This window comes from Coffea eugenioides, chromosome 11 (genome assembly GCF_003713205.1).
Source record: "Coffea eugenioides isolate CCC68of chromosome 11, Ceug_1.0, whole genome shotgun sequence".
NCBI classification, from domain to species: domain Eukaryota; kingdom Viridiplantae; phylum Streptophyta; class Magnoliopsida; order Gentianales; family Rubiaceae; genus Coffea; species Coffea eugenioides.
In genome coordinates, this window is record NC_040045.1 from 3,665,264 (window position 1) to 3,689,062 (window position 23,799).

General features: G+C 37.5%; 1 long non-coding RNA gene across 1 annotated transcript; it reads left to right on the forward strand.

Annotated features, from left to right (window-relative positions):
- Positions 1-20,075: 20,075 nt before the first annotated feature.
- On the forward strand, positions 20,076-22,215 carry LOC113751039. The gene is made up of 3 exons (XR_003464755.1): positions 20,076-20,571; positions 21,103-21,247; positions 22,146-22,215. It is a non-coding gene; the product is annotated as an uncharacterized LOC113751039 (long non-coding RNA).
- Positions 22,216-23,799: the final 1,584 nt, after the last annotated feature.

Sequence of the window (23,799 nt, forward strand, 5' to 3'; positions counted from 1 at the left end):
TTTAATCATTGGACAACATGGCGAAGGAATTAAATGAACTAGACTTACCTGAGCATAAAGTATGATCAGATGGGAAACGAGCCCGCACGCCTCTTTGTTTGGACTGGACCACGCCTGGAGGTCCTTCTCCCTTAGGCGAGTGGACTGTCGCAATTGTCGTTATGACAACCGAATCTAGATTAAGCGTATCGGAGAGCGATGCACTGCCCCTTAGGGATTTACATTCTGATGTATCGCGAGGAGATAAACTTCCAAATCTTCCCTGGATATCACGGAGATCCTCCAACAGCTCCCTGTCAACCCCATTACCAAGCTGCTGCTGCACTTCCCTCACAGGCACCGCGGCTGCTTTCCCACTGTCCTCCATCTATGCCGCATGTACTAGCAGTGACTGCACCCACTGTCCCCACTCCCCTCCCGTGTCCTTCCCTCACCCAGTATCCAGCTACGCCACCAGGAGACGGTCCTCCTCGCTATGCGCTGCAGGCAGCATGTCACTCCTAGCCTGCACTCCTTCAAGTGCTACTATTTCCCCCATACTCTGCCTTGCATCATGTCTTTCCAAAGCACTTTGGTCATCCGCAGATGACATCCTCAGTCTAGCAGCTACGGAAGGCAGCCTCGACTGGACCCCAATCACCAACTGTCCATCCTCCGCACGCTTTGTCCCACTTGTCTCTACCGCCTGGCTCCTGTCTTCCTCCCGCTGTTGGTTCTTCTCAGTTCTAGGAGAACAGAGCTCGGGCTTCAATACATGACATCCCTCAATCCCATATCCTTGCCGATAACAGTAAGAGCAGTATTTAGGGATATTTTCATGAATAAATTTTGCCAGAAACCATCATACTTTCCATTACCAATCCATACCCTTGAAGGCTTGGGCTGGAGCAAGTCGAGACTTGGCTTGGAAGTAGCCAATGTTGCAGCATCAACGAAAAGAGGGACGCCTAGGACCGAAGCAATCTAGAAGATCATCTCTTTGTGGAAGTAGTGCAGAGGCAGGTTGGGTAATTGAAACCAAACCGGGACTACGGAAGGTTCTTTGTCTACATGGAAAACTGAAGACCACTTGAATATCCTCATTGGGAAGAATGGCACGTGCCAAATTCCACGAACCCAGACGTGATGATAATCTGCCTCATTGCCCAAGCGGATGAAGATATGCCTCGCATCAAGGAGACCTACTGAGACAGCCTCTCTCAAATCCAGCGAGCGAAAGAATTTCTGACTTCCTCTAGTTTTTGGCCACCCCCTAGAGAATTTGCCCACAAGAGCAAACTTGTATGGGGTCGCTAGGGTATCCAAATTCTCCTGCGAGAAAATGACGGTGGGCTCACCTTTGTGGGTTGAAGGCGCAGCTCTTATCTTCAATGCCGGCTGCAGCGGATTCATGGAGAAGAGGTCGGAGAACGACTTCCTTTGGAAGTCCACAGATGAGGAGGAATGCCTCCCAGCAGCTGGCTGGAGGGCCATGGCCGTGAAGAACTCGCATGAAGCCCGCTCACTAGCCCGTTTGGGAAACCTTAGAGAAAACCCGTTTTCCTGGTAGTTGGTTGTCAGCGACACTTGCACCAATTATACTATTCCTATTATTATTGGTAAAAGTACTCTAACTAATTCACAATAAAATCTAAAATTTTTTTTTTTACCTTTTGATGTAGTAGTTATATTTACTAGAAAATTAATAAACCATTCCTACAATACATAGTTTATCCTAAAAGTACTAATTAAATTGGAATAATTTTGTAAAAGATTTTATGCAATTTCACTAATATAATCAAAAGAACTTTGCACCTTTAAAATATATATAGAAAGAAAGGACAATGGCATAAGTACAAAGGTAACCAAATGCAATACATATCACATCATGAGTTTAGGTGTGATTTATTTAGGTAATCAGTAATTTAGTCCTGGTCAATATACGTACATATTGATTTCCTACAAATGAAAATAAAATTTTGCAGTTATGCATTAACAAAATTCGTAGTTTGAATGCAATCAATTGAGCACCTATTTCCTTTTTTAAAGTAGCTATTATTTATTTTGTTACTTAGGGTGAATATTTACATGCAAAATAACAGCAATAGGATGCTAATTCTCGAACTAACAAAACTTCAATTATTATTAATGACACTAATTTTACATTGATAAAAATTAGTCTAAAAATGAAATGTCAATAGCAACAATTGCTAAAAAATAACAATTCTTTTAATTTTGGAAAATAAAAAAAAAGTTTCCAAAATATTTCATTTTTTAATAAAAATCTCAACTCATTAATTAAATTCAAAATGGTTCTATTATAAAAAATATATATTCTTTCTCAAATTAACATCAACGATTAGATGTGAGATAAAAATATGGGAAAAAAAGATATTTAAATATGGTAAAATATCTCTCATACATATGCCATGGATATTTGAGACTTTCGGTCAAAAAAATATTTTGTTGTTAAAATAATATGGTATTATTGTATGCCAATTATTTTAGGATCATTTTATATATGAACTGAATTTAATTTAAATTATACAATAGATTATATGTGCATGTGATTTTTGTTTAGTGGTTGGATCTCATTTTTATGAATATATTAATTTTGTTATACAAATTCTATTATTTTATTTTTATATTAATTGTTATACTATTTCTCTCATTTAATTAGGTATATATTGATGCAAGTTTAACTCTTATTAATTTTTGTGTCCTAGACAATAAATTTATTAAAACTTTATCATCTTGTTATAGTCATAGGTGTTAAATTATAGAAATTATATAGATAAGTGATATTCTATACATAACTAGGAAGATTTGTTATTATTGTTATCCAACTTTCAAACTTTTCAAAAAATTGAAAAATAATTCAAAAATTATAATACACAAAATTTTTATTACATATTTTATAAGGTTATATGAAAAATCAAAATAGTTTTTATAATATTTTAAAATGTATAAATACAAAAAAAAATTAAATTATTCATACAATTATGTATTATACAAGTGTATTATAAGTACATACTAACTAGAATACTAAGTTTCAATCATTAATAAAAAATTATTATTATTTCAAAAAATTCCTAATACTGGTTTGATATAAGTTTTTTAAGTAAAATAATACATTTGTGCCATAAATTAGTAAGTATTGATTTTTTTTTTTTGGCTAACCCCGTATATGGGGGTGGGCGCCACTCCAAATTTTATTCAGAATTCCAACAGTGTGCGGTGGACGAGGCTGACATTCCGCCAGTAACATAACAGCTAGCGTACATAAGGCATCTGTAACTTATCTAGGCGGGCTAACCCCTTTATATACTCCGGGATTTAAGAAGGAGAAAATCTTTGACAAACATGCGTGGAGCTTGCTAGATTTGCAAGGGCATCTGCAACTGCGTTTGCTTCCCTATAGGTGTGAGTAAAAGTAACCTGCCGACCCAGGGCTATAGTTTTGATGCGCGAGATAGTACTCCATAGTTTCCAAGGAACGCTTCCATTGCCAGTCACCATGTGCATCAAGACTTGAGAATCCATTTCAACGTGCAAACAGTGAAATCCAGCAGAAATGCGCATGCCCTCTAGCAGCGCCAAGGCCTCTGCTTCCATATTTGTCATTGACTCCAAAAATGATGAGAAACCACTCAGGATGTTACCATCTGAATCACGTAGCACCCCTCCAGCTCCTGACGGTCCGGGATTTCCTAAGGATGAACCATCAATATTGAGCTTCACACACCCGTTTGGCGGCATGACCCATATGACCCAGCGCGGGAGCCTCTGCCTCCTCTGTGTCATGCTAAGCAATAACCCCGAGTGCATCAACTCCCTGTCGTCTTGCGTCACCTGGACGAAAGGGCGGGCCTGGGAAATGCTGAGTAGCAAAGCCTGTATGTTCCGACAAACCTGTGTTTGCGTCACCCTAACACCCTCGTACATTGCCATATTCCTAGCCTTCCACAGTCCCCAACTTATGAGTGATGGCAGTACCCTACATAACTCACCCTGAGCGGTACTTTGAGATTTATAAAGCTACCATTGCTGCAAACGGCAGATGACGCCATTGGGGGGTTGAATAGGCATCCGGAGGGCCCTGGAGAAGAAATTCTACACCTCTATAGCAAGCGAACAATCGGACAAGACATGATCCTGAGACTCCCCGGTGGGGCAGAACTGACATTTAGAAGGGAGCTGGAAACCAAACCCACGCAAAGCTTTAGGGAAAGGCAAGTAGTTATTGAGCAGCTTCCACATAAAAATGGAAATTTTTCAAGGGAGCCGACAGTCCCATATACATCTCCTTGAACCAAGGTACGCTCGCTGAGGCCGCATTACATCCCATGTTGAGGAGACGGTAAACTCTCCGGAGGTTGTAAGGACCTAGGCTCGCCGAACTATGCCATCTAACTCTATAACCTGCGTGAATTGGTCCACCGTGTCGCGAACAGCCAGCATTCGTCTCCAGACTCTGGATGCTGCCTACTGCACCCCACTGTGCACACTATATTTGGATCTCATGAAATTGGGTCATAGGGATGTGGAATTGCAATACCGCCACCACAATTTACAACTAAAAGCCCCCTGTATGTCCTCAAAGCAACGTAGCCCAAGCCCGTCCTCAGCTGTGGGGTAGCACAAGTTCTTCCAAGAGCACCAGTGGTGTTTCGGCCCGAACTCTGACTAACCCCAAAAAAAACCGGCCATTAGCCGTTCTAAGCTTTTGATCACCTCTTTGGGGGGATCCATGACCGCCACCACGTGCAAGGGTATGGCGGACAGAACATGAGCAACCTCCTTGTGTGAGAAGCTTCTTCTGCCAACCCGCCAGCTTAGCAACAAATTTCTCAATCAAAAATTGGAAGAACTCCTTTTTTCGACGACCAGCGTAAAGGTTGCACCCCAAATAAGGAAAAGGAAAGGAGCCATGCCTGAACCCTGTCAGATGTTGGATTTGGCGGATTTGGCCAGCGCCACACCGTTTTGACACTATAAAGAAACTTTTTTGCGTGTTGATCCGTTGCCCCGCTTCATTCTGATAGAGTGTTAAGAAACGGAGCAGGTTGCTCACTGATCTCCTATCTCCACAAGCAAATATCACAATATCGTCCGCGAAAGCCAAGTGTGTGATACTAATGCAGCCTCTCGGCATTGCATAAGGGGCCACACTACCATCCGCCACCAGTGCATTTAACCCCCTACTAAGAGTCTCAGATGCCAAAATAAATAGAATAGGGGACAGGGGATCTCCTTGCTTAATCTCGCATGATGCCTGAAAAACAGCCCTCGACCTGCCATTCACCAATACAGAAAACCAGCTTTGAGAGAGATTATTCAAAACGAGCAAAATAAATCTATAATCGAAACCAAATTTTTGGAGGAGCCGCCGCAGAAACCCCCAGGACACTCTGTCAAAGGCCTTCATCATGTCCAATATGAAGATGCAATTGTGACCTCGAGCCTTCCGATTGATGGACGCCACCAGTTCTTGTGCCAGGAGGACATTTTCGGTAATATCCCGGCCTGGACAGAAAGCAAATTGTTCCTAAGAAATAATGCTTGGGAGGATGGCCCGCAATCTATTAGCTAACACCTTCGTGAAAGTCTTGTTGACGAAGGTGCATAAGCTAATGGGACGAAAATCTGCAAACGTAGACGGGTTAGGCTTCTTCGGGAGCAAAACAATCAGTGTACTAGCAATGTCTTTTGGAATCGGTGTGCCGGCCATAAAATCTCTAGCCGCTGCCCAAACATCAAAAGCCACAGTATCCCAGTAGTGTCTGAAGAAGGTGCCTGTGTAACCATCCACGCATGGAGCACTATCCTTGTCGAGGTCAAAAACAACCCTTTTTACCTCCTCCATTGTTACCTCCCTCAGCAATTCCACATTCTGGTCTGCAGTAACAAGCTCGGGGACGTGGATTAGCAATTCGTCTATCTCCCCCACTTCTTCGGTTGTTAAGAGCCGCTGAAAGAAGTCAACGGCTTCACGCGCAATTTGGTCCTCATCTTCAACCCATGCCCCCTCCTCATCCTTAATGCGGTGAATCACAAGCTTCGTTCTTTTCTCCTGGACAAAAGCATGGAAAAACTGTGTGTTGCAGTCACCATCCTTCAACCATCGGAGACGCGCCTTTTGGCACCAGTACTCCTCTTGCATGCGTAAGCTTTGCAGTAGATGACCTTGCACACAGTGAAGGGCCTTCCTTGCCTCCTCCGTTGGGTGTGCTTCGTATAGGACCTCCTTTTGCTGAACCTCAATCTCGTGTTGTCGAGCAGCCTGAAATATATCTCCAAATTGATGTTTGCTCTAGTGCCTTAGCCATGCTTTCAACCTCGTTAGCTTGAATGCCAAACAGTACATACCATACCCTTGTGCCGGCAACTCCCAATTACTCTGTACCGTTGATATAAACCCAAGATTCGAAATCCAAAATGTTTGGATTTAAATGGTTTTGGGACACTGGCACTGGCAGGCCGCATGCTCACTAACAATGGCGAGTGGTCAGAGGTGGTATGGTTGAGGTGTTGAACGGAAGTATTCGGCAAGAAGCCTAGCCACTGTTGATTGACTAGCGTCCTGTCCAATCGCTTCTAGATCCGAGTCCCTGCTCTAATACCCGACCACGTATAGAAGCTGCCGGTGTAGGGTAACTCCTGGAGGCGGCAGTTAGAAATGGCTGTGTTAAAATCAGAGATTGCTCCAAGATCTTGAGGTGCCCTACCCATGTATTCCGCCAGTGTACTGATAACGTTAAAATCCTCTCCCACTAACCACGGCCGTGTGATCGATCCCGCGATAGAGCTCAATTTGGACCATAAGGTCTGCCTTTCGGCCCTGGTACACTTGGCATATATAAATGATGCATTAACAGTCTCGGTCCAGGTGTCATGCCCCGCCATAACATGGAGAAGTTGCCTCGAATTATATAACACAGTAAAATGAAAACCAGATCGCCAGAGCATCTAGATCTTATTCGATGAATTAAATAAGCAAAAATCAAAAGATAACTTTGCACGCAAAACTTCTATATTAGATGCCTCGGCCAGAGGCTCTAAGAGTATTAAGGCAGCAATTTTATGAAGTTGGATTAAAGCTCGCAAGCAACGCACAAAAGTGCTGTTCGTCGCTCCCCGAATGTTCCAAATGAGCAGATTATGCATTAATGAGAGAGTGATGCGGTACCTCGATGGCTCTAGAAGCTTGCCATGTTAGAATCTGTCAGGGTAGTGGAGCATAGACCCGCCACTTCCTCGTCTTCCGCAAAAGCACCATGGTAAAACCCTCTTCATCACGATCAACCCCTGGTTGGGGTAGCCTCGGCCCCAAGGCAGTGCTAAACTGCTTGAGGGAATGGACCAATGTTTCTCTATCAAGCGCAGCTGCTCTTGGCATGTCCTCTCTATTTGAGAGGGATCCATGGGCCAACGTCTTCTCCTGCTCATTTAACTTGAGCTGTGTATCGTTACAAATACCTCCCAAGGCTGGTGGGATGTCAGTGGCCTCCCACATTGCAGTCTCGGGCGCTTGCTGTGGCAGCACGGCATTTTGGACCGCTGTCTGGGCAATCGTCACCTCCTGCTCGCCCCACTTGTGCTGCGCACCAGCACACAAAAACCCCAACACTGGTGTTGCTTCATTGACGTCCATCTCAGGTGCCTGCTGCCTGAGAGCGGCATGTGGAGCCTGTGTGTGGGTGACGGTATCCCTCACCTCCTCTTGGCAGTGCCTGTCCAACCTAGGCTCAGTATCACGCTGCCCCTGGCCAAGTTGCTCAGCCATGGTAGCCCCCTTTGCTGCTGGGCCAGAGGCACGCTGCGCACAGGCCTGCTCACGCTTGCCTCGCTGACAACCCGAGGAAGAATGACCCTGTCGATGGCAAACGGAGCAATAAGGCGGCAGGTTCTCATAAGCCACCTTCTGCCAGAAACCATGGCTGCCTGCTGAGATCCAGACGCGACCAGGCAGGTCCTTGGAGAAGTCCAAGTCGACACAGACGCGATCCACATTGGGACGGGCCAAGGTTGCCGTCGCCGAGTTGACTTTCAGAGGGCTGCCGATTGCACTAGCAATGGAGAATAGCGAAACCTTGTTGAAGAAGTGAATAGGTAATTGTTCGAATGCAATCCATACTGGTGCGTGGGAGGACTCACTGGTAAGCTGAAAGTCAGGAGACCACTTGAAAACGCGCATGGGGAAGTCGGCAATGCTCCAGAAGCCTTTCATCCAACACCGTAGGTAGTCTTCTTCCAACCCAAAGCGGATGAGAACATGCCGCTGGTTCAAAAGGCCGATGTTGAAACTGGACTGGAATCCAATTGTTGAGAAGGATTTGCGCATAGCATCAAGACTTGGCCACCCATGAGAAAACTTCCCAACGACGGCGAACTTGAAGGGCATAGCCATCTTGGCAATATCCTCCTCCGAGAATAGAATTGCTGGTTCCCCTTTGAACTGAGAGATAGGTCTGATCTTGCAAGGCGACAGCGACGGCTGATTCTGAAGGACTTCAGCAAAGGAGCGGCTAACCTCTCCTCCAGGCGGCTGGAGGCCAGCCATGGTTGGAGCCCAAAGCTTCCCAAAATAGAAACCCTAAGAGACGAAGCTGCAGAGCCAATTATGTAAAAAACTAAAATGTGAGTCTTCCACTTAGTAAGTATTGATTATTCATCAAATTTATTATAATATCGATAAGAATTACTATTTATGTATAAAAACTTATTATTACTTGAACTAAACTTACTTTTTAAAAAGTAAGTTTGGAATATAAAGTAATAATTTATTCCTCTATAAAGTAAGTTTCATATTTATTCTAATTTACTTTTTGAGACATAAAAGTTACTAATGTATTATGTTAACTTACTATTTCATATGAGAAATTTACTTTCTTGTTTTTAGACATTATTCTATTTAGGTGGATAGGTCCAATAGGTAATTAAATGGTTCCTAAAAGTGTGATAACTTGACCATAACCATCATTACTATAGCATTTTCTAAAACGAAAAATAAGCAGTATGAAAAAATAGTTCTTATGATCTGAATAGTGACTTTTGTGTGAATGAACAAAAATTTAACTATTATTCATAACCTATTTAATTGCAATTTCGAATAATAATTATACATGAAAGTATATCTATTCCATGGCTTTTATTTACTTTAAAATTCATAACATATATTACACTCATTTAATATTTCATATCCTTTTATACCTACCTTGTATATAAAAAGAAAGAGAGGTTACTGTAGTAACCTCTTTTTTTCGCCAAGTGTATAGTATCTTATTTTGACAAGTGTCAGTTTTTATTTGTAGTTAAATTTTTGCTCCACTATTTTTTTTAGTTAGTCAAAAGTCATAAATATCTGTCCTCCTAATTCTTCTTTTCTTCCTCTTTCAGCCTTTACTCTTAACCTTCATCTCCCTCTTTTTCTTCATCTTTCTATTTTCCCCTTACAAATTTTTTCTTTATAAGTAATTATACTAAGATTATTTTCTTACTATTTTTTTACATGATTATTGTTGACCATGGAGAGGTGTCGCAACAATCAACTGATTTATACTGTCACTTTCTATTCCATCAATTTTAACTTTTTAATCCAATATTTTGCTTCTTTTTTTTTTTTATTCCTTCATCCTAATTTTTCTCTGCCTTTCCTTTTTCCGTTCAATCAATGTATTTTTTCCTTTTTCCTCTATAATTAATTGAATGTATGTTTTTCTTGCATGGGAATGGATATTTCTTTTATTCCATTGTTGAAGAATCATGATTCATTTCATCTTTTTTTTAAGGAGAAACATAGACAATAGACCTTTTACCTTCACTATCTGTTTATTCCTATTCTTCCCTCATTTCACACTGCCAAATATGGATTTAACTTTTTTTTATTTACTATATCTTTTAAATTTTTTATTAACTGTATTTTATTTAGTCTTTATCATTTTTCTTTTTTTTTTTGCCTCTTTATTTTGTTACCTTGGTGTATTTATTTATTTTGGCTTGATCTCCTTGATATTCATTAAACCTTCCATTATTTTGGTTCTGCAAATCGATATTCCTTTTGTGCGGTTTGTCTTAAATCTAAATGCAAAATTTATTTTTTTACAATTTTGATGTTTTAGTTCTTTTTTAATGCATAATTAAATCTTGCACTTCCTTTACTAATTCTTTGGTACTGAATTTTTTTACCCTTTTTAAGCATTGAAAAGCCTTCCATTCAACTTTCTTGCAAGTTTTATTGTGAATTTGTAGGATAGAAGTTTTTACATGATGATGTCTTTTTTAAAAGAGAAATAGTGGTGAAATTTTATGCATTTGTAATTATAATAGCATGATACTTGAGTTTTATGAAGCATATATAATTTATGTTAATATTGAACCGGTGCTTGGTTTTTGAATTCTTTACTATTGTTTGTCGATACAATACAGTATATATCTCTATTGCATCACAATAAGCAAGTTGGAGCAAACTTTTGGAATATTCCATTAAAGATAAACTTTTTTTAGACTCATTTTTTGACAATTATAATTTCTTTTTATTAGAAAGCAAATTATAGTGTAATGAATTTTAGCTATAATTTTATAAATGGGTCTAGACTTTGCTTGCACAGTTTGGTTCCTTCTAGTGTATATATATATATATTTACATATATATATTTAAATAGTTCAGGAAACAAACATGAAGGACATAGACATCGTGGAGCTGGGCTCTCTTCAAGAAAAAAAAGATAATACCCAAATAACGAAGTCCAAGGCAACAGTTACAATGGAAAATATTAGCTACAACTTCACTATACAATTTAGACAGCAGAAAACCAAAAGGGTAGCCAACAAAGCATAGGTATATCTACTAATTCGTCAAACGCACAACCTTTTACTGTCAAAGTCAAAATGACTACAATTACATGTTATTTTATATTACTACAATTACATGATACTTTACATACGCAAATGTCTATCAAAGCAGCAGGGTATTTGGCACTAATATAACACGCAATTAAACACAAATTTGATATGCTATATCTACTTACACAAATATGTTTGTCATGCAGGTGAATTAGAATTAGGTGCAACAAGCAAATCAACAATTCAAATAGATCCGAAGTGTCAAGAAGCTGAAGAACTGCAAAAATAGTACATAATGTTGTCTACACTGAATTATAGTTTTCATCTGGAACCTCTTTTAGTAATTATTCGAGAAAAACTATTACAGATTGAAGATGCCAAAGGATGCACCAAAAGCTGAGAGTTTTATGCTTCAGAAAAGATTTAAAGAAGCAAAAGACATAACTCTCAAGAAGCTCAAAGTTTTATGTTCTATATTATATTAAAAGCACCAATATGAGTTGGTGATTTAGTTTTTCTTTTCTAGAATGCCCTTACTACGGGTATTTTTTTACTTTCTTCTATTTCTAAACATGAATGTACTTCTAATTAGTATTGGGGGCTTTTATGTAATATCAAACTTCAGTCTTTGGTTTAGAAGCAGAATTCCTTATTGAGTAGAAATTGAATTGAACAAAGGCAAAACTAATGTACTTATTATTGCTTACAAATGGGAAACTCATGTACTTGTTATATTTAGGTAATTAAGATATTTATTCTTTTTAATTTCTTTTTCTTTTGATGAACATAAACTTTTATCCTCAAGTTGAAAGGTTTTGTAGCTTATTCAAAAAATTCACACGTGCATGATTACCTAAGTTTATTTAGAAAGTTATTGAGAAACTTGACTAGTTTCAAATTCAAGATACAAGACATCTATCTTTGAACTACTAAAAGAATTTCTAAAAGGCCTAATTTAATTTGAATGCGTTCTTTATGGAGAAATTTTGATAGATAAAACCTCAAAGGTACGCATAGTTGAACTCAGATCGATTGGAGGCAGTTTTTCTTTTCCTCATAATCAAATTATTCAATCTTAGATACAATGGCATTTTTTTTGAATCCGATTCCAGCCCAACTACCCCAACTAGTACAAAGCTCATTCCTGAATCACAAAAGGTCGCTGGCTGTATCATTCTGTCTGATGAAAACATATATTGTATGTCCAAAATGTATGCATCTGAAACCTGTACTCTCAATGAGTGCATATATAGATGTACCATTAGACATTTCCATCATTTTAAGTTCCCCCGATAGGAACTTTTTAACATATTAAATCTATGTCATGCAAGTAGATGCTCTTATAGAATTTATACTTCTAGTGTGTACACTACTTTTGTGGACATTAATTCAAGGTACATACATATATTTTTTTCCCAGTCAGGTATATATGTAAATATGGACAGAGGGTACGGACGATTGTCAGAAACAACCATCCAAACAACAAATGGCCTAAATGGGCCAACAATGCTGAAATTCAAATTGTGGGAATTAGACAACACCACGTAATTCTGACATAATAAATATTTTAGGGCCCAAGTAAACTATACTCGAATATAGCATCTCTATCATTATTATTATTATTATTACTATATAAAAAGTATGAATGTTGGTATTGGGTAGTGCAAGTGTAAGCACTTTTAATGTGGTACTAATTAAAAGAAATAAAAAACTCCAATTGATTACATTTTAATGGTATTGGTAATTATAATTAAAAATTCCTCATTAAAAACTATTACCTACCCTTGGACTCCATCTCCTATTATTATACATATCAAAATTTCTTAATTGAAGCGTGAAAAATTTCTCATTAGTCATTAGTTGAGATTATTAAAAAAATCAATTTCAAAAAATAGATACTCTCTGGAAATGGAGAAACATACAATGACAAGAAAACTCTTATTCATCTGTATATCTTCACACAAATATCACAAGTAAATTTTACAATTATGCACTTTTACCAATATGAAGAATTTTTCATGTTGCACCCAATGAAATTTCAATATACAAAAAATGATGACATCTTTATAGCTGAAATAGCAGTATTAAACTAGAAAAAAGAAATCTAAAATAGCACCATACAAACCACTATTATCATTAATAGCAACTGATCAAAACAAGAAAAACTGAAATAAAATTGAAAACTATTTATAAAATGACATAAAGTAAATAGCAAATGAATTAAAAAGCTAGAATACAATTCAAATTATACCAAAGACAACATCCAAATCACTAGGGAAGACAAACATTGTTATTGACAATAATATAGTAATGCTTTATTTGTATTGGTTTGAGCAAACCAAATCCATCCATCTAGTCAGAAACCATCTCCAATGATAAAATAAGGATTATAATATGAGTAAATATAAAATGAAGAATGATAAAATGAAAATGATATCCAAATTGTTTTTGGTGATATCCAAAATACCCTTATTTTTCTAATGATTACATATATTTATTGTATTGCAATATTAGTGAATAATGGAAGCGATTATGAAATGAAAAACTTTAAAATTAAGTAAATTTCATTTATGGTGACATATGTAATGCATTCCAATAATTGATAATAATGATAGCGATTATGGATTAAAAGTTGGCAATTAAAAACTAAAACACTGCAATATACAAAAAATTAATATTAAAATTATTAATTAGCCACAATTCTCATTCCAATTTCATGATCATCAAAAAAACTAATATTAAAACCAAAAATATTGTCCTCATATGAAAAAAGTAGACTTGTTGCTCTTGCTTCGCATTGGATTGTGCTAAAAACATGAATAAAAGAAAAAGAAAATAGAACAACTCCAACTATCTCTATCTATAAAATTTCAATTGTTAGAATGTACAAGCCAAAAAAACTTTACGTGATGGATCATTTATACTCCATTATTGACAAAAATAGAATTAACATAATACAAAGAATTCAAATTACATGTATGTTTATTTTTCTAACTTAATTATATTCTTCGTTTATAAAAAATTGTGATGATTGTGGTTTATATGCAATAGAGTCATGAATATACAATAATTTTAGTAAAACATGATATTATCAATATTTGATATGTTAGAGTTCAAGCTATAAATCAAAAAGTGTTTCGTTGATGATTTCAAATTCAATCCTAAAGGATATGTCAACTACATTGGAATGTTTTCTGTCTCTTTTCATTTAATAAAATTTTTAAAAGTAACTAGCTTAAAAAAATAAATAACATAAAAATACTATATTATGATGTTGATGATCAAAATTTCATAAACAATTTTTAGTATCTGAAAAATAATATATGTTAAGATATTACAATCACGTGAACTATTACTAGCTATAAAAGTGTACATTCAATTTGTGTGAGTTATAATATGTTGAAGAATTGTTGCATCGTTCAGAAATAATTGCACTGACAACTGTTCCTGCTCTCTCCTTATAGATATCTCTTTAACATTATATCAGTCACTAATTAATATGTATATATATCTTAAACGGGTTGAGTTTAGTGCGACCCAAGTTTGGACCACAATCATATAGATATCAATTTTTTTTAGTCATTTATACTCGTTTGAACTCAAAATGGAAGCCCAGAGAGTCAAGACAAGCTAATTAGTCCAGCTCTCATTTTCTCATCATTGATGCGTATTATTGTGAAAAAGAAATAAAAAAGACTCTTTTATTAATTTTTTTGAACACCTTTGCAATCATATTTTTATCTTTCCAACCATATTTTTATCTTATATTCGCCGTATCACAAAAATGTTACAACAAAGAAAGCGAAAAAAAATTCCAAAGAATTTTCAGTGCAAGGAAAGAAAATTTATTTATTTGTTTAGTATTTGGCTTTGTATTAAAACAAGTTTATTTAATTGTTGATGTTGTAGCTGATGATGCTGCATAAATTTTATGAATTATGAAAAAGGCATTCGAAATTGGTTAATGCAATCTGTGAATCACAGAAAAGATGGAGCTTCTAAAGCAAGAAAATGGAAAAGTTCTTAACGTAATTGAAGAAGTGAGTTATAACCCTTGGAATTAGATATCTTAGGTTCTAAACCCCATTTCCCTCTCCATTTCTTGAATTCCATTCCTCTCTTGCTAGGGCCAAAAACAAAAAAAAAAAGAGAAAAGAGTTATAACGTAATTGTACAAAGTCTAAGGTCCGATTTCCCCAACACTAATAAGTTGGTCATGATATAATATGATTGTAAGCTAAATAATGTAGCAAAATAAACAGTACAAAAAAAGCTGATTTTGCAGCTACTATGAATCATCAAAATTGAAGAGATCCATGTTGAGTTGATATGGAGTTAATTTGTCAAATCAATCCTAGACAGCAATACTCTAGAGCAAGATACAGTATACAGAGCTCTTCTCACTTCTATCATGGAGATGCACACAAGTCAAAAGTCATGTAAGCCTTGTAAGGTAAGCAGTTCCTCTGTTCTTTAGCCTTCATTCTTGTTTCCTCCATGTGCTTTTCCATGTAATGCGCCATTGATTGTGACTCTGGATAATAATAGTCAATACAAGCGAATAGATCAATTTGCTCCAGCTTAGCAATAATATATCGTATTTTTTGTAGTACTTCCCAGTTAGCTATATATGTAAATGCAAATGGTTTTATCCAGTCACGGGCAGGAGTACAAAATAAGAAAGATGAAAACAACTTCTGCTTTATTTTTCCCACTGTCAATTTTCTACTCTAAAGGCCTCATTTCAGAGTTTTCTACTTTGAGGGAATTTATATGAACTTTGGCCTTGGCTTTTGTTTGTTTCCTTTTCCTGCTTTATTGCCCTAATGTGGTTTCTGGATTCGATATATATTTGGTCCAGTTGTGTGCTAATGTTGATAGATGAAACTAATAAGCAAGTCAACTCATTCCTCATGGTTTCATTTTTGCCGCACTAAATAACGCGGAAGTCTAGATTCTTTGCCTTTTGCGTGTGAACAGCTTCACAAACAGGAAAATGAACGTAAATTGTAAAAGAGTTGAAAAATGCTTGTGGGTGGTTTGTCGAATGCTGACTTGTATGTCCATAGAATATCAAATACTACTAATATAATATGAGAAGCAAATTACTAAAAAAACCCTCTCCTGGATTGTCAGCTAAATGCTGACTTTGATTTGTATACATTATAAGGTACTAGTATACTTAAGAATATTATTGTAATCTGAGAAGCAAAATACAGACTAATCGGTTTTGATTTCAAAGTGATTGGCTCCTAGTTTTTTCTCTGTTGCCGCTGAGGATTGAATGATGGCTGAATATCGTGATAATCTTGGTCCTGCCTTGCAAGAACTCCAAGACCAGTTGCAGAGTGTGAGACTTCAGCAGCATCAACATGGATCTCTACGGCTTTTGGCTAGAGTTAAGAGGATGATTGTGCAGGATTCGAGCGAGGTAGAGGATGATGTGTTGTATGATGCTCTGGCTGCTCTTATTGATCGACTTCAAATGGAGGTGCCATTTCTGTTGGCATTCGAGCATTATGTTTCCTTCTGGGCTAAGCTGTCTTTTAGACCTTTGCTCAATAAAGTTTGTATAGCGCTGTCTGAGATTGCCAAGGACATCAGGCTTGCTCGTGAAAAGAATTACATTTCCAAAAGCCCTTCGAGATTGATGGATTTCCTTCGCCACTCACAACAAAGGGTTGAGCACATGAAGCCAGAAATTGGAGAAGCTAATCGCATTTTGCTCACCGGTAGGTTTGAATTGCTCTCTCACCTGCCTGATTATCCATTCTGGATAGATTCTGTTTTTACTCTGGAAAGCAATCTTAAGGCTTTCTTGGACACTATTGATATAGACCTTCATGCACCACTTTTAGCCTTTCAAGTTAAGCTAAGGTCGTTTGGAACTTTCCTTCAATGTGTAGTAGCTGGTTTCCGTCCCTTAGCTGAACTTGAGGACCTAAAAGTAGTTGCAACAATGTGGGCACCAGATGCTGAATCATTTATGAAACAATTCCTTCCGAATCACATACTTGATAGTTTGATCAAGCATGTAGCGTCTGTGGCCATTCGCTTAGCAAACTTCTCTTGCCTTTACTGGTTCAAGAAAATGGACACTGATGAGAAAAGAAGGACGATTATAGCGATTTTGAATTTGCAACAGGAGATTGACCTTTCAACTCCAGAGTTTCTGGAAATGCATCTGAAGCTTCTTAGAGCTGTCAACGAAATTCAGCCCGGCCAAACAACTACGCATAAGATAACTGGCTTTCTCAATTATCTCCTCAACGAGGAAGGGGCACTAGCTGTTGCTGATGAGCTGAAGTATGTGATACAACTCGCTATCACTCAACCAGAGAACCCCTCTGACGAGGTGGAAACTTTCCTGACAGAAAGTAAAGCAGTTATCAGGGAGGCAGTCTCTCTAAGTAATTCATTAAGAGAATTTCCACGTTCTACCAAGGCCAAGGGTGCAAATATTAGACTTCTCAAGGAAAAGATTTGGCTTCTGAAAGCAGAACATTTCCTCATGGGATCACTATATGCAAATACCATCTACATAGCATATTCGTATCGGAAGGCTGGAATTACATCACTTGACAATGAACTGAAAACCTTGAGCAGCTTTTCGAAGGATCTGAGAGGGAAGAAGGCAATACTTTGCAAACAGAACTTGGCAGTGGTTAAAAATGTTCTTAGGGAGCTACAATCTATTTTTGAATTCTTTTTTGCCAAAGAAATCACAGAGGAAAGGATGAGAGAATCAGTATTCCTGCTGCTTTTAAAGATTCTGCTTTTCAAGGCAGAGTTTTTTCTTTTAGAGATGCTGAATGGTAATTCAAATTTGCACTCGCTCGCAAAAGAGCGAATTGAATCTATTCATGAGGAGCTGAAGTTGCACATGGTATTTGTTGCATATCAATCAGAGGAGAATTCAGACTATATGGAGCCCATCTTAAAAAACACTGAAGCCATGGCTAGAAGGATAATATATCTCTATCACACAGTTATAACCAACAACATTACCGAGGAGTTGATCAAAAGAGTGGACCTTATGCTTTCAGAGTTGTTAGATCAGAATAAACTCAACAAGGTAAAGCTGAGAAAGCTTTATTCCCAAGTTCAAGAATCACATTTCCCCAAGACTAACGGATTGGGGTGTATTGATTTTCTCTTGACAAACCTTACGATGCTGCAAATCCATAAATCTAAGTCAGTTGCAGCAGTGAAGAATCAAATTGAAAGAATCCAGAGGGATATAGAGTTCTTGAGATCTTTCTCAATGGTATAGTAAAGAAAAATACTCAGCATCAAGAACTGAAACTTCTCTGTGAATGCATTACGGAGGTGGCATACAAGGTGGAATACGTCATTGATTCAATCGAGGTTGGCATTGGTGATCGCTTGCAACATCTGTCATGGCTTGACTCTCTCTTAGGAGAGATTGGGCATATTAAGATGGAGGCAGCCAAAAGTTACTGGGAGAAGACTTGGGTTGACATACCCCATAATGTCACCAGAAGTTCAAGCCATATGATATCACAAGTCAGTGCCCCAGAACTTGATGAAGTGGTTGTAAGTCTCAATGATCAGGAAGAAGTGATAATTGATCGACTTATAAAAGGTTCCTTGCAACAAGATATGGTTTCTCTTGTGGGTATGCCAGGAATAGGTAAGACAACTTTGGCCAAGAAGTTATACAATGATTCTAGAGTTACTTATCACTTCCACATTCGTGCATGGTGTTGTATCTCACAAGTATATAGTAAAAGGCAGGTGTTGCTTGACATATTAAGCAACATTTGCGGGCTTACTGACCACATTCATCAAATGGCGGATGAAGATTTAGATCAAGAGTTGTATCAGCAATTAAAAGGAAGAAGGTATCTCATAGTTATGGAAGACATGTGGAGTGTAGGGCCATGGGATGACTTGGAAAGATCATTCCCTGATGATAAAAATGGTAGCAGAATTCTAATAACAAGTCGTATCCAGAATGTGGCCTTGAAAGCTAAACCTAATAGTGATCCTTTTCTTCTTCGTCTCCTCACTGATGATGAAAGTTGGAGCTTACTACAACTGAAGATATTTCATGAAAAAGGTTGTCCAACAGAATTGCTAGGAGTTGGAAAGGAAATTGCTCAACAATGTAAAGGACTACCTCTTTCTGTGGTTGCAGTATCTGGTCTCCTTGAAAGGATGGAAAAGAAACCAGACTTGTGGAAACAAATTGTTGGAAGTTTGGGCAGAAGGTTAATAAATGATCCAGAAACCCGGTGCAAGGATATCCTAGAGCTGAGTTATGAGCAGTTGCCATACAATTTGAAACTTCCTTTATTTCGGAGCATTCCTGGAGGACAAAGATATCTCTGTGCGCAAGTTGATACGGTTGTGGATTTCTGAAGGTTTTATTAAGAAAAGCGAAGAGAAAAGCTTAGAGGATCTTGGAGAGGATTACCTAATGGACTTAGTCGGTCGAAGCCTTGTACTGGTTTCTAAAAGAAGATCCATAGGTGGGGTCAAAACATGTCGAGTTCATGACATGCTACATGATTTGTGCCTGTCAAGATCTAAGGAAGAAATGTTTCTCCAGCCAATTACCAAGCGTGATGAACCATTTGCTTCTTTTGATGGTTTAGATGATGATGTTGATTTTGATCATTATTACCCTTCAAAACCATTAATATATGAAAGACATCGGCTTTGCATTTGTTTGGAGCGGAGGCATTTCATCAAATCAAAACCTTCTGGTCCAAGAACAAGGTCTCTGCTATTTTCTGCAGTTGCTGATAGGTATCCCAGATGCCCATATGATATCACATTCATTTTTCAAAATTTTAAACTTCTCAGGGTGTTGGATTTGGAATCCATCAATATGGGTATGTTCTTTCCCATTGGATTTGATTTATTAGTTCAACTAAGGTACTTAGCAGTCAGTGGGGATCTGGATTCTATTCCACCATCAATAGCCAGCCTCTGGAAACTAGAGACGTTTGTTGTGAAGGGATTAAAAGGTATGGTTGTGTTACCGGTTATTATTTGGAGCATGAGAATGTTAAGACATGTTCATGTAAATAGTTGTGCTATGTTCGATTTGCAAGAAGACCAGCTTGAAGGTTCCTTGGTATTGGATAACTTAGTAACTCTTTCCACACCAGCTCTTTCTGGAGGGAAGGAGACATTGAAGATACTGAGGAGATTTCCCAATCTTCACAGGTTAAGATGCATCATTTTTTAATCTCCGAGTTCTCCTATGGGATGTAATCAATTTCCACAATTTGACATTCTAAATCAGCTTGAATCACTCAACATCTCTGGTAGGGCCCTTAATCAGGGAGAATTGAGCTTCCCCCTGAATTTAAAAAAATTGACTTTGTCTAGGCTTCGCCTGCCATGGAAACATATGTCTGCTATTGGGAGACTACAAAACCTTGAGGTTCTCAAATTACTTTCTAATGCCTTTGAGGGCCGGATATGGGACATGAGGGAAGGGGAGTTCCTAAAGTTGAAATTCTTGAAGTTAGATTCTCTGAATGTTGTTGAGTGGAATGCCACTTGCGATCACCTTCCCAACCTTCAGCAATTAGTTTTGCGACACTGCAAAGAACTTGAGGCAGTTCCATTCTCTTTTGGGGAAATTCCTACCTTGCTGATGATTCAAGTGCAACGTTGTGGCCTTTCCACAGAAGAGTCAGTCAGGGACATTGAGGAGCAAGGGATTGAAGGCCTCAAGATCTTCATCAGTCATTAAGATTTGTATTTCAGGTAATCATCTTGATTTTGGATTGAAACTTTACCACATACTTCTAGTCATGCAAGTACTAGAGTTTAGCAAATTATTCGTGCATCAAAATCTTTTGTCTCGTGACATTTTTGTGAGAATCCGTTACCTTGAGGTCAAATGTTAGCTTTAATATATTAAGCATTTGGGAACTTTAGACTTTCAACTGGGAACATGTTGTTTTGACATCTTTGTTTTAGTTTCTTTATTTATAGATTTATGACAGAAACCTTTTTATTTTTTTTGTTTCTGTTTACTTTTATTCCAAAGTGACTTTTGCCATTGTAATTTTGCATAGCTCTTCATTTACAAAGCACGGTTATGGTAATGTTGGCAGAATACAAAATAGGTCTTGTCGTATACCACTGACTTTTCTACAAGCTTGCTTGAGTGGCGTGCTTTCTGAAGAGGTTAAAGTTGTTGTGCTCCAATATATCCCCTAAAAGTGAACCTTCATTGATAGTTTGATTAATAAGCTTTGTTGTTAACAATTTCAGTATTCTGTTCCATTGCAGATGGAAATAGAAGACTTTTTCTTTGAGGAGTTGAACATAATGGAAGAGTTTGAGATATCTTAAAACGTCAAAAAGGAAGGAATTTGACAGCTTCTTAGCGGGAAATTCTGCAGAAAGAAGTTGCAGCTTTAGATAAGTTGTCTGGGTAATTCTCTTGCACATAACATAGCAGTCTTTTTAATTGTTTCCTGATGCTTATGAGTTTTCGAGTTGAAAATCTTCTCCAGTTTCTATTGTTTTTGCATGAGGAACATGAGATGTCACACTAACTTGCCAGTGTCTTTCACAAAAGCTTGACATTTTTACTGTAAACTCCTGAGTCTTTGTATCTGATCCTGCTGGTGTGTTTCATTTGCATGTCAATGTAGTCCTTTTTGAATAAAATAGAATCAGATCCTAAATGAGTTTTACTTTTATCTATCAGAGATGGCAAAACATATAGAAAATTTAAATCTACAGAAACAGAAGAAATAAACGTTGTGGAATGAGGGCATTTCTGTAACTGGAAAAAACTGGAAGGGAGGAGGGGGAAGATAGGCAAGATTCTTAAATTGAGTTTGAAGTTGTTTTTAAACCTCAAGCACTGTAAATTCCAGCATGGAACCATGTTCCAAAATTTTAGCTCAGTTTTTTATTGAACAAATGAAAAAGAGCTTTTATAATGCATTAAAAACTTGAAATGCTGTGACTTTGAGCAGTCTTTCTTGAGAACAATTTTACAGGAATAAAATAAAGTACAGTTTCAGCTATATATTGAGCAAATTGTGCGAATTCCAACCGTTTAATCTCTTGAAAAGGGAACATGCGGTGTGAAATCTGCCAGTTTTATTAGTCTTTTCCAGTTTCCACTTGAGTTGGACAGATTCTTTTGCTGTTACGTGGTTATACTCTTCAATCTCACATGTCATAAGTATCATGAATGCTAGTATTTCAGTTGTTACGGAGTAACTTTTTTTGCTGCCACGTGTCCTTATTTTCTCTTCAATTGAAGTGTTGACATTTTGTCGGTTTGAAGCCTAGCTAAGCATGTCATTTCGTTTCAGGCTTATTGTGGAGGTTCAATACCAAGCAGACGTATCAAACACAATTTTGTGTGGAATAAGATGCTTTATGTGACATGCATAAATTTGATGATTTTGACTGCAAAGCCTAACATAAGGGACAACTTGATCGAAGTGCTTCAGAATCTGCAGCAGTCTTTGACCTTAATTAAGTGAAGGGACCAAGAGGCATGTCAGCATTGAGGGTATCAAACATCTTATGCTTCTTGTTTTGCTAGTTAATTTTAGTACTTTATCTTTTTGGTCCATTGCAACTGCATCAGCTCTTACCAAATCAATATTTCTTTTCTACTTTAGCTGATCAACTTATGTGATTTGTCCAGGGAAAGTAGCTTATGGCCTGATGGGGAAGTTCAATCTATAAGGTTATAGCAGATGGAGTTGACGAGACTGGAAGCTTGACAAGCCAAGGTTGTACTTAATTGCTAAATGTTGTCAGTAGATTCGGAGGTGCAAAAACTGTATGTGTTTATGGATCAGTAAGCATGTTTCTTGTATCTAAATCCATAATTTTCTAGGCAAAATAATGAGCACATGACTACAACCATGGTTCAAAGTCTCAGCTGAAACTGAGACGATTCGGCCGAGTCATCACCGGAACGGATCTCTCCGTTCCGATACCGAGACAAGATGATTTCGAGATATATGAATCGCTGAGAAATCGACTGAGTCATTGAGAATTTGGCCGAGAAGTCTCTGATACAGATAGTTTCGACCGAGTCGGTTCAACTCATCCGAGTCAAATGGCAAGTTTATATTTTACAGATTTTTTTTTGCTAATTTTTTAATTATTTTCATTTAGCATATTTTTTAATATTATTCACAATTTTAAGAATATTAAATATTTCAAAATTTGTGTCTCGTCAAAACGTGACTGTTATGTTAAAATCGATATGGAACGGTTCGGACCACGACCGTGACCTTGAACCATAACTACAACTCAAACTTCTTCTAACTTTTCACCATTGATTTCCATGTCATTAACAATTTATTTAATTCTTCCAATAAGTTCTTTAGTTGATTCTGTTGATTTCATCTGGGGTCAACTCCAACTATGTGCATGGAAATTCAGGAATACCTTTATCAGCACACTGTAAAACTGTTGATAAGAGAGAGAATTGCCTATAAATGCGCCCAAAAAATCCCTAAATCTTAATTACTCAGAAACCTTGAGGTAGCATATGAATTTGAGATTACGGTGAATACAACATACTACAATAGAGATTTGAAGTCAATTCCTATATATATCATAGGATTACCAGTGTCTTAAGCTGACTAATTCTATATCGAATTAAGGGCCCCAAAGTTGATCCTTCTCCATTGGCAAGACGAGTTGGACTGAAAATGGTAGTAAAGAGCCTCTGACTATCAAAACACTGATATACCCAACTTAAGGCATAAATTTGATGGAAAAATTAATTAGATTTATTGTAGCATATAAAGGAAGCATAAGACAATGGGGCTTTCATACATGAGATAGAAAACAAGCTTAGATAAGCTCAAATTGCTACAAAATATGGTCCACTTTATCATGGATGCCACTTAAAACTTGCCAGTGCAACTTGTTGTACAGACAAAATCTAAGTGAAAATTCTGATATTTAATCTCAAAGGAACATAAGACCTTGGCTATCTTT